The sequence below is a fragment of the Oratosquilla oratoria genome, chromosome 13, assembly GCF_046742065.1.
Source record: "Oratosquilla oratoria isolate Oo_2021 chromosome 13, ASM4674206v1, whole genome shotgun sequence".
NCBI classification, from domain to species: Eukaryota; Metazoa; Arthropoda; class Malacostraca; order Stomatopoda; family Squillidae; genus Oratosquilla; species Oratosquilla oratoria.
The window spans coordinates 67,289,689-67,302,895 of NC_134789.1; the positions used below are offsets into that span (position 1 = coordinate 67,289,689).

Below are 13,207 nucleotides of genomic sequence, written 5' to 3' on the forward strand. Positions count from 1 at the left end.
AAATGACGAGTTTCCGATCCATACAGTAGAAAATCTTAGCGAAGACTATGTCAGTAGTACTGGGGAAAACCCTGACAGAGATTTCCTCAGTGATAGTGATACTGATCAAGAAAATACCGTAGAGAATCCATATACTACCTCCTCAGACTCGGATCCCTCTTCACAATCACAAGTGCCAGAATTTGAATACGACGGTGACAACTCTTTAAGACCCTTTAAAAGGAGGAAATATTAGGCGAGTTTTATTCAGTAAAATAATTATGTTACGTTATTATCATTTACCTTGTTAGGGAAAGAATTAGCAGTATTCTAATATTCATCGGTTTATAATGGTATATGCTTCAATAGTATTATTCATATGTGTTTTCTTTCTCATCTAATGTTTAGAGAACTCTGTTGGTGGCAACACTCCTATTCCACATTGTTGTGTGTGTCCGTTATGCCGATAGAAATTCGGTCAATCACAAACATGGGATAGCTTAGTCATTGTTCAGTTTTCGATCAAAGAAAACGTGTGGAAAAATAGGGTTTGGAATTCTGGCAACGCTGAGGTTAGGTAAACGGAAATGTCCACTGTCCAAACGAACGTGACCGAAACGTCATTTCCCTCTCCCTCCCTCCCTGGTAGTGAACAATACATTCAAATCTAAATATGATGATTAAAAAGTAAAATGATATACCAAATTATACAGGATGCTACATTAATTTGAGGATAGGTAAGATAAATTGGAGAATATGACAGGGCCCAGTGAGCAATTATTTTTAGGGTGGCCAGACGTCCTCTTTTAGGCCGGACAGTCCTCTTTTTGAGCACTTTGTCCTCCATCCGGCACAACCTCACGCCGGACGTGCATTTGTCCCCCTTTCTTGGGGTGTGACAAAAATAAATTAATAAACAAATAAATAAAGAATATAAAAATAAACAAGTAAATAACCCTAGGTATACAATAATGCCGTATAATTAAATTATGTTGGAATACCCAGGTCAAGCTCAATGTCGGAACTGCAGCCGAAGTAGACAGCTGCACAGGACCAGTGTTGTGAACGTGTGATTACATGATTCACATCTCATACATTGGGCTGCAGTCCTGAGGTGGCCACGATGCAGTGTGGTTTAGCAACTAATTGATGAGGTTAACTAGTCTGAAAATGCCGAAAAGAAAAACTGTTTAAGTCCGACTGGCCCCAAGAGTGTGGACCAACTAGGTTTTGTGTTATAACTTGGTAAGAAATACAGGTATTTGTTTTTTGTCGGTTTCATTAGAAATGAAAAATATTATTCACTTACAGTTTTTTATCATATATATATATATATATATATATATATATATATATATATATATATATATATACATATATATATATATTTATATATATATATATATATATATATATATATATATATATATATATATATATATATTATATATATATATATTTATATATATGTATATATATATGTATATATATATACATATGTATATATATATATATATATATATATATATATATATATGTATATATATATTACTGTATATTATAATCATCGATATGAAGTGTCCTCCTTTTTGGAAATTTGGAAATGGCCACCATAGGAATGATCCTTACCTGTGTACTACAATGAAGTTAGTGCATACACACACATAAAAAAAAAAGAAAAAAAATAGAACCCCAGATATGTCCAGGACTGGAACATGCATTCACGGTATGGCCCACACAAAGTGTGAAAGAGAAAAGCAAGATCAAAAGAATACAAAGAACAGGAATCAAATCGGTTCCCATCCTGGCAAATAAGATGTATGAGAGATTGAAGGCGATCTATCAATATTGAAAGACTAAAAGAGGTGACTTGATTGGTGTATTCAAGTTACTAAAGGAGACAGGCTACACAGGCAGGGTAGATCTTTTGGTTAGGGATAGGAGGGCTATGAGAGGTCATCAGAGCAAATTAAGGATTTAATTTCCAAAGGATGCGAAGAAAGCCAGCTCTACTTACAAATGTATAATTACTAGCTTAGAAGGTGGTTTAGCAGTATATGGACTCAACTTGAAGCATGATAATTTGAAAGTAAGAATACAGCTCAAATTGGAACCATGCATGAACTTGAAGCTAGGTATGATATGAATAAGAGACAGGACCCTGTGAACATTGCTCTTTTCCTGTATACTATAGTTGGGTAAATACACACACACACACACACACACACTGATATGATTATATTATTCAGGTCACTAAAGGGGATACATTGTATTGACAGAAGATATCTCTTGCTTAAGGATGGGAGGGCTTTAGAGGTCATGGGAACACACCAAGAAAGACCACATGTATATAGGATGTGAAGAAGTACAATTTTCCATATCGATACTTAAATACTTGGAATAGCTTAGAAGGTGATATAGCTAGGGTTGCCAACTCTGTTAAGCTACAATAAAGGACATAAAAACTTTAATGATATTTATTTAAGTGGCTATAGATCATAATAGATGGCAATATTAAATGCAGTTCAAAATTACATCTCTCCTACATAAATGAAAATACAAAAACAAGAATGAAAAGACCTTTATTTTACCCTGATCAAAGGATTCTAATCTTTAAAACTATATTTGCCCTGGCTTTTTGCTGCCTTCAGAAAATTTGTATCATCTTTGCTGTTTTTAGCAAATTCCAAATAACTACCTTTTATGTTAAAATGTATGTGTTAATTCCACTGCTACTAACACTTTCAGTAAGTCTACAGTCAATTACAATTTTCTTTACTTTATATTAGTACATTATTCATCTGTAGGCCCCATGCCTGTTCCTTAATGTAGGTTTTTTAGTCAAGTTCCATTAACCAGTTCGAAGGTGAATCAAACATATTTTTCTTTTTCTTTTCTTCCAAATAAAATACACTTCTACAACTTAATTGAGTAAGTACACCATAGGACTCCCACCTGGGATCCTTGTACACCCACCAAGCCAAGTCTGCTTTGATGTCACTATCTAATTCATCCACTAACTTTGAATGTTACAAATAAGTGCCACCCTCTAAGGGCATGACTTTACCTCCGTGCACCAATAATTTCTCTCCACCCTTTTCTCCAATCAGAAAGGCTATTATACTGTCTCAAGCAATACTGCTTACGCAAGCACTTCTGTCACAAGCTTGAGTGGCTTGGTGTTTACATTTTGTCACATCAGCACCTCTATTGATACCCTAGCTTGTGTTTACAAATATTGGACGGTAAGCGAGAATATGCAACTCTGCAACTTCCTCTTGGCCATTGTTTTAAAACATCCAAGTCATAAAATGAATTCCTCGCCTCCTACCCCTCTATCTACCTAAATGTCTACCTCATCTACTGGCCTCTTACAGGGCTCGGCAGCTACCCTTGGTCATCCTGACCAATTATTTCTACTACCCTCTTACAGGGCTCACTAATATATACTTGGAAATCATCATATATAAGAAACTAAATTACCCTTACATAAACTGGTAAAATGGTATCAGCAAAACATGTCAAACATATACATTTCAAAGAAATAAACAACCCCTCCAAAATGCATAAATGTCAATAATCAAGCAGAAAAATGGTGAATTACATACATGTCAGAATAACATAGTCCAAAATAATTTGCAACACAGATATAATGAAATGTAAAATAGATTTGCAAAACTCATTTTGATTAAGAACATTAGATTTCAATGGAGAATGTTTTCATCTTTTCAACGATGTTAAGATAGGTAATCTGCAACAAAAGTCACAAAAGTATTGTAAAGTGTCTCTTCTTGAATTTCAATTTTTTTGTTAACACAATTAATTTTTTTTCTTCTAAGACACACTCTTAATGCTTCACAAAATAAAAAATTTCAATACTTATGTGAATTGTCCTTAAGTATTGGCAAGATTCCAAGTCTGACCACAGCAGGTCCAAGGTCTTCATGTGTCTATCAGTAATATACATCAAGATTAATATTCAATTCACATATCATTTTATTAAAATATTCCCTATACTCTTCTGGTTCATTAATATTGATACATTGGGTATCACAGCTGCCATCTTCCCAAAACTGCAACCTAACCTTCTTCATATCATCTAAATGGCCTATCAATTCTTCCCTAGTTTCTAAGTGAAAGAACTTACATTTATTTCCACCTGCAGAATCAATTACCCTATATGGACCTAAGTACCTCTGTGAAAGTTTATTATTGGGTGAATGTAGTTTGACCATGACTAAATCTCCTATTTTTAATTCTAATTTATGTGCTATTTTGTGTTGTTGCTTTTTCATCTCTTGTGAATACTCCTGCATATGTTCCCTAACTCTTTGGTGAATACTTTGAAAAGTATTTATCCTGTTTGAGGTATAATCATCTATATTATACACAGGTTTCTGCTCTGCAATCAAGATTTCATATGGAAAAGTTTTGTCATCCCCAAAAATAATGAAATGAGGTGTTTCACTTGTTACTATGTTAATTTGGTTGTTCAGAGTACATTTAACACAAGGAATCCAAGTATTCCAAGTTATACTATGAGGACTTATCATACTTCTGAGACATGTAATAATCTCTCTACAACTCCATTACTTTGTGGATGATTCACTAAAATATTTACTTTTTTATCTTAAATAAACTACATAAAATTTCCAAGATTTTGTTATTAAATTCAGTTCCATTATCTGAAACTAAGATCTTAGGTGTAGTAAATTACAGATTATCTGATCATAGATTACTGAAGCAATAGTTTCAGCTTTCTTATTTGGAATGGGTTGTAAACAGTGGCGTACCTAGTGCTTTTGCCGCCCGGGGCTGCCCTCATGTTTGCCGCCCCTTCTCACAAGGAATTCAATAATTCAATATTACAAATGCACATTAACTTCTTAAAGGATATATATATATGTGTGTGTGTGTTTGATTGACAGTTGATGTTAATATATCCTTTAAACTGTCACGCTTTATTATGCTTAATAACATAGAAAAAACTGACATCTATGAGAGACTGATTAAAGTAATTTTATATCAATAATACAAGGACCAAAAATGCCGCCCCTCAAAAAGTGCCGCCCGGGGCGGACCATCCCTACTGCCCCCCCTTAGCTACGCCACTGGTTGTAAAATACAAAATCTTGAAAAATTATCAATGGCAACAAATACATATTTATATCCACTCTCAGACATAGGTAACTCCAATGTATCTAGTGAACTCTTTCCCAAGGTTTCTGTGGAATGGGATAGGTAAACATAGGAGCGGGTCTTGGTGTATTTCCTTTCATCTTCACACATTTCAAACAACTTTCTATAATCATATATATTTTTCTTCACACCTGGCCAAAAGTATTTAAGTTTTGCTTGTCTATAAATTTTATCCTTCTCTGGATGTGAAATATAATTACTATCATGAAGTAACTTCAATATCTCTTTTACAGGAGTTTGTGGTATTACCAACTGATTTACTGGACCTCTAGAAATAGCTTTCCCACTTACAACTGTTTTTCTATACAAAAGTCCATTAGTCAAATGAAATTACTCTATCTTATACCCCTTTGGTAGTTTTGGAGGATTTCCTCTTGGGTTCATCAAATACTTGGCTAATGAGTCACATATCTTATCCCTCTGTTCTCTTATTAGCATTTCCTCATCTAAGGTTACTAACTCATCAATACTACAATCAAAATTAATCACCCCTGTCATTGGTTGGATAATGTTTCTAGAAAGTGCATCTGTTGCAACATTCATTCTACCCGGAATATATTCAAATTTAACTCCATAGCACTGAAGTACTGCAAATCATCTAGCGAGTCTGCCCCTAAGATTAATATGCTTAAATAAGTTCTGAATAGCTGTATTATCAGTCCACACTCTGATTGGATATCCCAGTATCATATTTCTAAAACTTTCTAATGAATATATCACTGCTAATGTTTCTCTCTTATAGAGTAGTTTCTCTCTGCGCTATTACAAAGTCTTGATGGGTAAGCTATTGGTTTCAAAGTTCCATTTCTCTCTTGCATAAGTATTCCTCCTAATCCTATGTCAGATGTTTCAATGCAAAGAATGAATTCTTTATCATAGTCTGGAAATATTAAAATTGGAGTATTCGTGAGTTTATCTTTCAACTTGTCAAAAGCTTGCTGTTGTGCAGGTCCCCACATGAACTTTGAGTCCTTCCTCAACAAAGAACTTAATGGATTAGCAATGTCAGCATATCATTGAATAGATTTTCTATAATGTCCTGTCAATTCCAAGAAACTTCTAACTTTTTCTACAGTGTTTAGAATTGGAAAATTCTTTACGGCTTCAACCTTTGAATTCACTTTACTAAGTCCCGTCTGGGGTATTGGCTGCTTGTTATTGTGGCAAAGTAGCATGCAGTCGATACTTTAGGGTCTATATGGGGCGCCCCTATGGACCAGAGCCACACATCATTTTGTCTATGATAGAGGAAAACTCTGTTCATAGAGAAATGATGACACTTTTATACTACGACTGTCCCTCCGTTATGCTGTCCCCCAACCCCTTGTTGCTGTCCTGTACCATTTCTCTGAGTATTCTTTTTCTGTGGTGGGGGAAAAGAATACTGCCACCAAGTATTCCCACTTGGATCGTAAGAGGCGAGAAGAAAGGGACGGGGATTGGGACTAGGCATCCTTCTCCTTGTAGCACCACAGGGCACATATCTAAAAGTAAAAGCAAAGGCATAAGAGGGTCTGGAAGTTCTCGGACCAGCACCCTAAGGTTTGGGTCTTTTAATGTGTGTGGATGTGGTATATATAAGAGTAAAAGGGAAGAGATAGGTAGTATGTTTGTGAGAAGAAAGATGGATGTGTTGGCTTTGAGTGAAACTAAGCTGAAAGGGAAGGGCGATTGTAAGTTTGGGAGTGTAAGTGGGAGGTTATCAGGAGTGAAGAGAGGGCGAGGGAGGGAAGGGTTGGCTATACTAGTAAGTGAAGAGATAGGTAAACGTGTAGTGGAGTGGAAGGAGGTTTCCTCAAGGATAATGTGGATGAAGGTGAAACTGGGAAAGGAGATGTGGGTTTTTGTAAGTGCATATGGGCCTGGCAGTGAGAAGAGTGTAGAAGAAAGGGAGGCCTTTTGGATAGATTTAAATGAGTGCATAGAGAGTTTAGGGAGAAGTGTAAATGTAATAGTACTGGGAGACCTTAATGCTAGGGTAGGAAAGGATCCAATTGATGGAGTGGTTGGGAAATGTGGAGTTCCAGGAAAAAATCGTAGTGGAGATTTGATGGTGGAAATGTGTCTAGAGAGTTGATGATAGCAAATACAGTGTTTCGGAAGAAAGTCAAGCATAAGTACACATGGGAGAGGGTGGTGGAGGGAAGGGTGGTAGATAGAGCTTTAATGGACTATGTAGTGGTAAATAGGATTATGATAGGAAGAGTTAAGGATGTACATGTGCTAAGGGGAGAGGGTGGGGGAATATCAGATCATTTTCTGGTGGAAGATAAGTTGAGTGGAGGACAGATGGAGAAAGAGGAAAAGGACAAAAGGTAGGGAGGTGCTTAGAGTGAACTCTTTAAATGAAGAGGAAAAGGAGAAGGAGTACAAGAAGAAGCTGAAGGAGGAGTGGGAGGGAGTGAAGGATAGAGTAGAGGTAGGTGTGGAGGAGGAATGGGGATGGTTCAAGGAGGGAGTCACAAAGTGTGCAAAGATGATGTGTGGAACAAGAAGGACAGGAGGAAATAGAAGGAAGGGTAGTGAATGGTGGGATGAGGAAATGAAGAAGGTTGTAGAAAAGAAGAAGCAAGCTTACACAGATTGGTTACAAAATAGGACGAGGGAGTCATATGAGACGTACAAAGAAAAGAAAAGAGAAGTAAAGAAAAAGGTAAAGGAGGCAAAGAGGAGAGCAGATGTGAAGTGGGGTAAGAGTATGACAGAAAATTTTGAAAGTAATAAGATGTTTTGGAAAGAAATTAAGAGAGGAAGAGGAGGCAAATCAAGTAGAGAAGAAAAGGTAAAAGGTGCAGATGGAGAGATGATAATGGAGGAGAAGGCAGTAAGGGGAAGATGGGCAGAATATTTTAGGGAGTTGCTAAATGTGAAGGAGGATAGGGAGGGAAAGATAGCTGCAGTGGGAAATGCTAAGAAAATGAGAGTGATGAGTGAGGAAAATGGAGGAGAAATAAGGAAGGATGAAGTGAAGGCAGCAGTTAAGATGATGAAAGCAGGTAAGGCACCTGGTCTGGATGGATGCCATGCAGAATGTCTTAAAAAAGGAGGTACAGTGATGGTGGACTGGTTGGTGAGGTTATTTAATGTTTGCTGGAGAGAGGGTAGAGTGCCGGAGGACTGGAGGAGTGCTTGTATAGTTCCACTTTACAAGGGAAAGGGGGACAAGTGTGAATGTAGTAGTTTCAGAGGGATTAGCTTGTTAAGTGTAGTTGGGAAGGCTTATGGGAGGATCTTGATTGAGAGGATTAGGAGAGGAACAGAGGGAGTAATTGGTGAGGAACAGTGTGGATTTAGGACAGGTAGAGGTTGTGTAGATCAGATTTTTGTGGTAAGACAGATATGTGAGAAAGCTATAGGAAAGGGAAAGAATGTTTTTTGGGCCTTTATGGATCTGGAAAAGGCTTAAGACAGGGTAGACAGAAAGGCACTGTGGGAGGTTATGCGGATATACGGGATAGGAGGAAAGCTTCTGGGAGCTGTCAAGATTTTTTATGAGAGTAGTAGAGCTTGTGTCAGGATTAGAAATGGAGAGAGTGAGTGGTTTGAGGTAAAGGTGGGACTTCGTCAAGGATGCGTTATGTCACCCTGGCTGTTCAACTTATACATGGATGGGGTAGTGCGAGAGGTAAATGCAAGGGTAGTGGGTCAGGGATTGGAGATGGTTAAAGAAAATGGAGAAAAGTGGGAGGTGAGCCAGCTGTTGTTTGCGAACGACACTTCGCATGTGGCAGGATCGGAGGAGGGATTGAGGAAGTTGGTGACAGAGTTTGGGAGAGTGTGTGATAGAAGAAAGCTGAAGATAAATGTGGGTAAAAGTAAGGTGATGAGATGTACAAGGGGTGAAAGTGGCAGTAATCTGGAAGTGAGCATTAAGGGAGAGCAACTGGAGGAAGTGGATAGTTTTAGATACTTGGGTGCAAATGTGGCAGGAAAAGGTGGAGTAAAGGTGGAGGTAGAATGTAGATTGAGAGAAGCAAGTAAATGCCTTGGTGGATTAAAAAGTGTAATGAGGAATAGAAATTTGGGAATGGATGCTAAGAGGAGACTGTATGAAGGAGTGATTGTACCAACAGCACTGTATGGGGCAGAAACATGGAACATAAGAGAGGAGGAGAGAAGGAGCTTGAATGTGTTTGAGATGAAGTGTCTGAGAAGTATGATGGGGGTTACTAGGCTAGATAGAGTGAGAAATGAGGAGGTGAGGAGGAGAACAGGGGTGGAAAGGGAGTTGAGAGATAGGGTTGATGAAAGAGTATTAGGATGGTTTGGACACATGGAAAGAATGAGTGAAGAAAGACTAGTAAAAGAGGTATGGAAGGCAGATGTGGAGGGAGTGAACATGATTGGACGTCCTAGGATGAGATGGATGAATGGGGTGAAGGGGGCTTTGGGGAAGAGGGGAATGTCTGTTGAGGAAGGACGGGAGAGGACAGAGGACAGGGGTGAATGGAGAATGGTTGTATATGGAAGATGTTGTGATGCATAAGGTGGAATGGTCGGGGGGATGGGGGGTGAGGTAGTGTGTGTGAGCAAAATTTTGATGCAGCCCGAAGGGATTTCTCCCCGTCCTCTCCTTTATATGGGGGAACGGAGAGGAGGGGTCGCCGATTTAATGAAGCGGCCTTGCTGTGGATGTGCTGTGTCTTGCGACACTGCTTCTGACCCAGGGCAGTGGACAGGGTGCAGGGATGACCCGTCATCTAGGAGGTGCTAAGATGGGAGGGAGGGTGGAGGGGTGTGGAGTGTTTTCAGGGATGGAATGGGTGGGGATTTTATGCCTTTTCCTTTTTGGCTACCTCCCTAGTAAGGGGGAAAAAGCCTTGGTATATGTATGTATGTATGTAAGTCCATGCCTGTCTCTCTTATGTCCCAAATAAATAACACTGTCCTGCAAGACCTTACATTTTTCAAGTTTCACTTTCAATCCTGCTTCAACTAGTCTTGAGAATATCAAATCTAATTTCTTAAAGTGCTCAGCCGCTGTCTGGGAAACTATTGAAATATCTAGAAATACACTGGCGGTGTTTCCTAACAACCCATCTAGAACTGTATTCATTAATCTCATGTAAGTTAATGGACTATTACATAACCCAAATAGCATTCATTTGAACTCATAGTGTCCCATTGGAGTAGAAAATGCTGTGAACTCTCTTGAGTCTTCATGCAACTCTATTTGCCAAAAAAGTAGATTTGATATCTATAGTGCTAAAATATCTATTCTCAGTTCCCAAACTTCTAAGAATGTCCCCAAGCGCTGGTAATGGTAACCTGTCACGTATGGTGTGCTTATTCAATTCCCTATAATCAATAACTGGGCGCATAGTACCATCTGATTTTGGCACCAGAATCAAAGGAAAGTTCCACTCACTTTTACTATGTTCAATAATATCCTGCGATAACATTTCAGTGATCAGTTTATCTACTATTGCTAATTTGGAGTGAGGAACTCTGTAGGCTGAGTTCCTGGTTTTAATTTAATCTGATGTTTTAAAACAGTTGTTTTGCCTAAGGCGTCCCCCGGCAAAGCAATTGCTTTATTGTGCTTCACGAGCAAAGCAACTAAACTTTCATCCAACTCAGGGCAATTAGTAGGTTCTAGTTGATTCTTGTATTTCTTTCCTAACTCTATTGATGAAATTGGTAATTCCACCTCCACAGTACTCTCATTTAAAATATCCTATTTGTGTACCTTTCCTTAAGACTATATCTTTATTCAAAGTATTAATAATTAATATTTCTACCATGTTCTTATTTGACTTATAAATCCCTGAGTCCAATTTCAAACCTTTTAATCTAATTGATTCTGGGATGGTTAAAATTTCAGAGTCTACAGTGACTCCTTTCAACTGCACTACTACCCTGTTAATTGCTCTGGAGTATAATAATGTCGACTTTATTATGCCACCATCCACAATTTGCAAGGCTTCATTTGAAGTTGATGAATTAGTAATTTCTGGGATTTCTTGAACATCTGAGTTGGGTTCACATTATGGGGCTTTACTTTCTGCTGGTCTGGACTGCTTGGCCTCATTATCTAAAATAAAAATGTTATCTTTCCTATCTATTTCTAGGGATTCTTTGATTCCTGTCACTGGTCTTAAGTCTGGTTGATTTAAAAATGGGATTAACTGTGATTTCATCAAGATTCCTAAGTCAGCAGGACATATCACCATGTTCTCTTTTCTCATAGTTGCAAATCCTATCAATGAATCTCCTGGAAAAACAGATTCTTCTACAGCTATCACTGCTGGTTGTTTTTGAGCTAATGAAGAGTTCAGAGCTTTTGATAATGTCGAAGTTTCTTTGAATTAATACTACTTCATCAAAAAGTTCATCCATCTTAATATTGGCACTACTTTTACAAGTTTTCTCACATAGATTTCACTGTTCTTCTGGTATTTATAACAAATTACGGCTCGATTTTGTGAAGGGTCTCATCATTACATTGTTATATAATATGCCATATTTGTTTTGGTTCTTTGTGAGTTCAGTTGATAGGCAAAAGTATTGCCTTTCCAAACATCCAACAGCATCTCCTTTCTTTCTCTATTGTTTTTTTTTTTTTTTTTCTTGGTGGTGGTTCTCATAATTAGTAACATGGTTTACAATTTTCTGGTTTTCCTGAAATGAGTGCCTTTTTTTTAATGGAAAATTGAATTATACATAAAATGAGGCTAATTTTACACCCTGGTCTGTGGTCTACTGCTCTGTGCATCTGGTATTGTGCAGAATGACAGAGTCTGCACTCCTACAAGAAGTAAACACTTTTGCAATCATCACATCTTGAGAGTAGGAAAATGAACTACCAGTCAAAACGATTTCAAAATAAAGGACAAATAGTGTCATTTCAAATCTCAATAATGGACAAGGACAAATAGAACTGAATAAAGGACTGTCCTTTGAAATAAAGGATGTTTGGCAACCCTAGATATAGCCCAAGCTCAAACAATACATGAATTAAAATCTAAATATGATTGGAAATCAAGAATGTAGATTAGGTTGGAATTGTGTATGAATTTGAGGCTAGTTATGATCAATTGGAGAGTAGGTGTTGCTCCTTTCCCATACACTACAATTAGATAAACACACACACAGGGGTCATAGAAATAAATTAAGAAAGACCACAAGTCAAAAGGATGTGAAGAAATATATTTTTCCATATATATAAATATGTGGAATAGCTTAGACTGTGATATAGCCCAAGCTAAAACAAAACATGAGTTCAGATATGAATATGATAATTGGAAATCATAGATATAGATTAAGTTGGAACCATACATGAATTTGAGTCTAAGTATGTTAGAAATTTAGAGAATAGGAGATGGGACCCAAAGAGCATTGCTCCTTTCTTGTATACTACAATTAGGTAAATTAGGTAAATACACATACACATGCACACTAGGCAAGTACACATATGCATGTGCATGTGTCACTAAGTTAATAGTAGATGGTGAGGTCTTTGAAGAGGCCTCAGCTCAGGCAGAAATAATAAATGAAGGTTTCCAATCAGTCTTCACAAAAGAGCACAACTTTTTGGAGGAAAGTGAGGGGAGCAAGAGAGAGAGGGGTGGATGGACTGAGTGTACCTGGACCTAGAGAAGGCATTTGATAAAGTACCTCACAGTCAACTTGTGTGGCATATATAGGTGTGGCTGTGCATTCACCATGAGCAGAAGAAGAGCACACAGCATATAGTTGTTCTCCTTTGCAGACTGATGATGGATGGCCAAATTTAAAGCAATTAAAACACTGCAATGGCCTCCGCTTGAAAGGGCACACAGCAATTCTTTAATTTTCAATTATGACATGTGAGGGTAGGTCAGGACTAGTAAAAGTACTATCATTTTGGTGCCCGGTAGTTTTCGGATTTGAAAGACTTCCTCAGGGTACATGTCCAGAATCTCTCTCTTCAAGATCATACAGGTCCTTGTTATATATGACACCTCTACCATAGCTGAAGCCCTTGTGTGGTTTAATTTCCTTCAGCATCTCACCACTTTCAGCCCTTAGAAATCTCAGCATGTGAGAT

At 37.7% G+C, this 13,207-nt stretch overlaps 1 protein-coding gene across 1 annotated transcript in view; it reads left to right on the forward strand.

The window, feature by feature from the left end:
- Positions 1–1,032: 1,032 nt before the first annotated feature.
- LOC143032471 (monomeric sarcosine oxidase-like) overlaps positions 1,033–13,207 on the forward strand; it is a 48,668-nt gene continuing 36,493 nt past the window's right edge. Inside the window, exon 1 of the mRNA XM_076197313.1 lies at positions 1,033–1,224. The gene's annotated coding sequence lies outside the window, so the exon portion shown is untranslated. The remainder of the gene's footprint in view (positions 1,225–13,207) is intronic.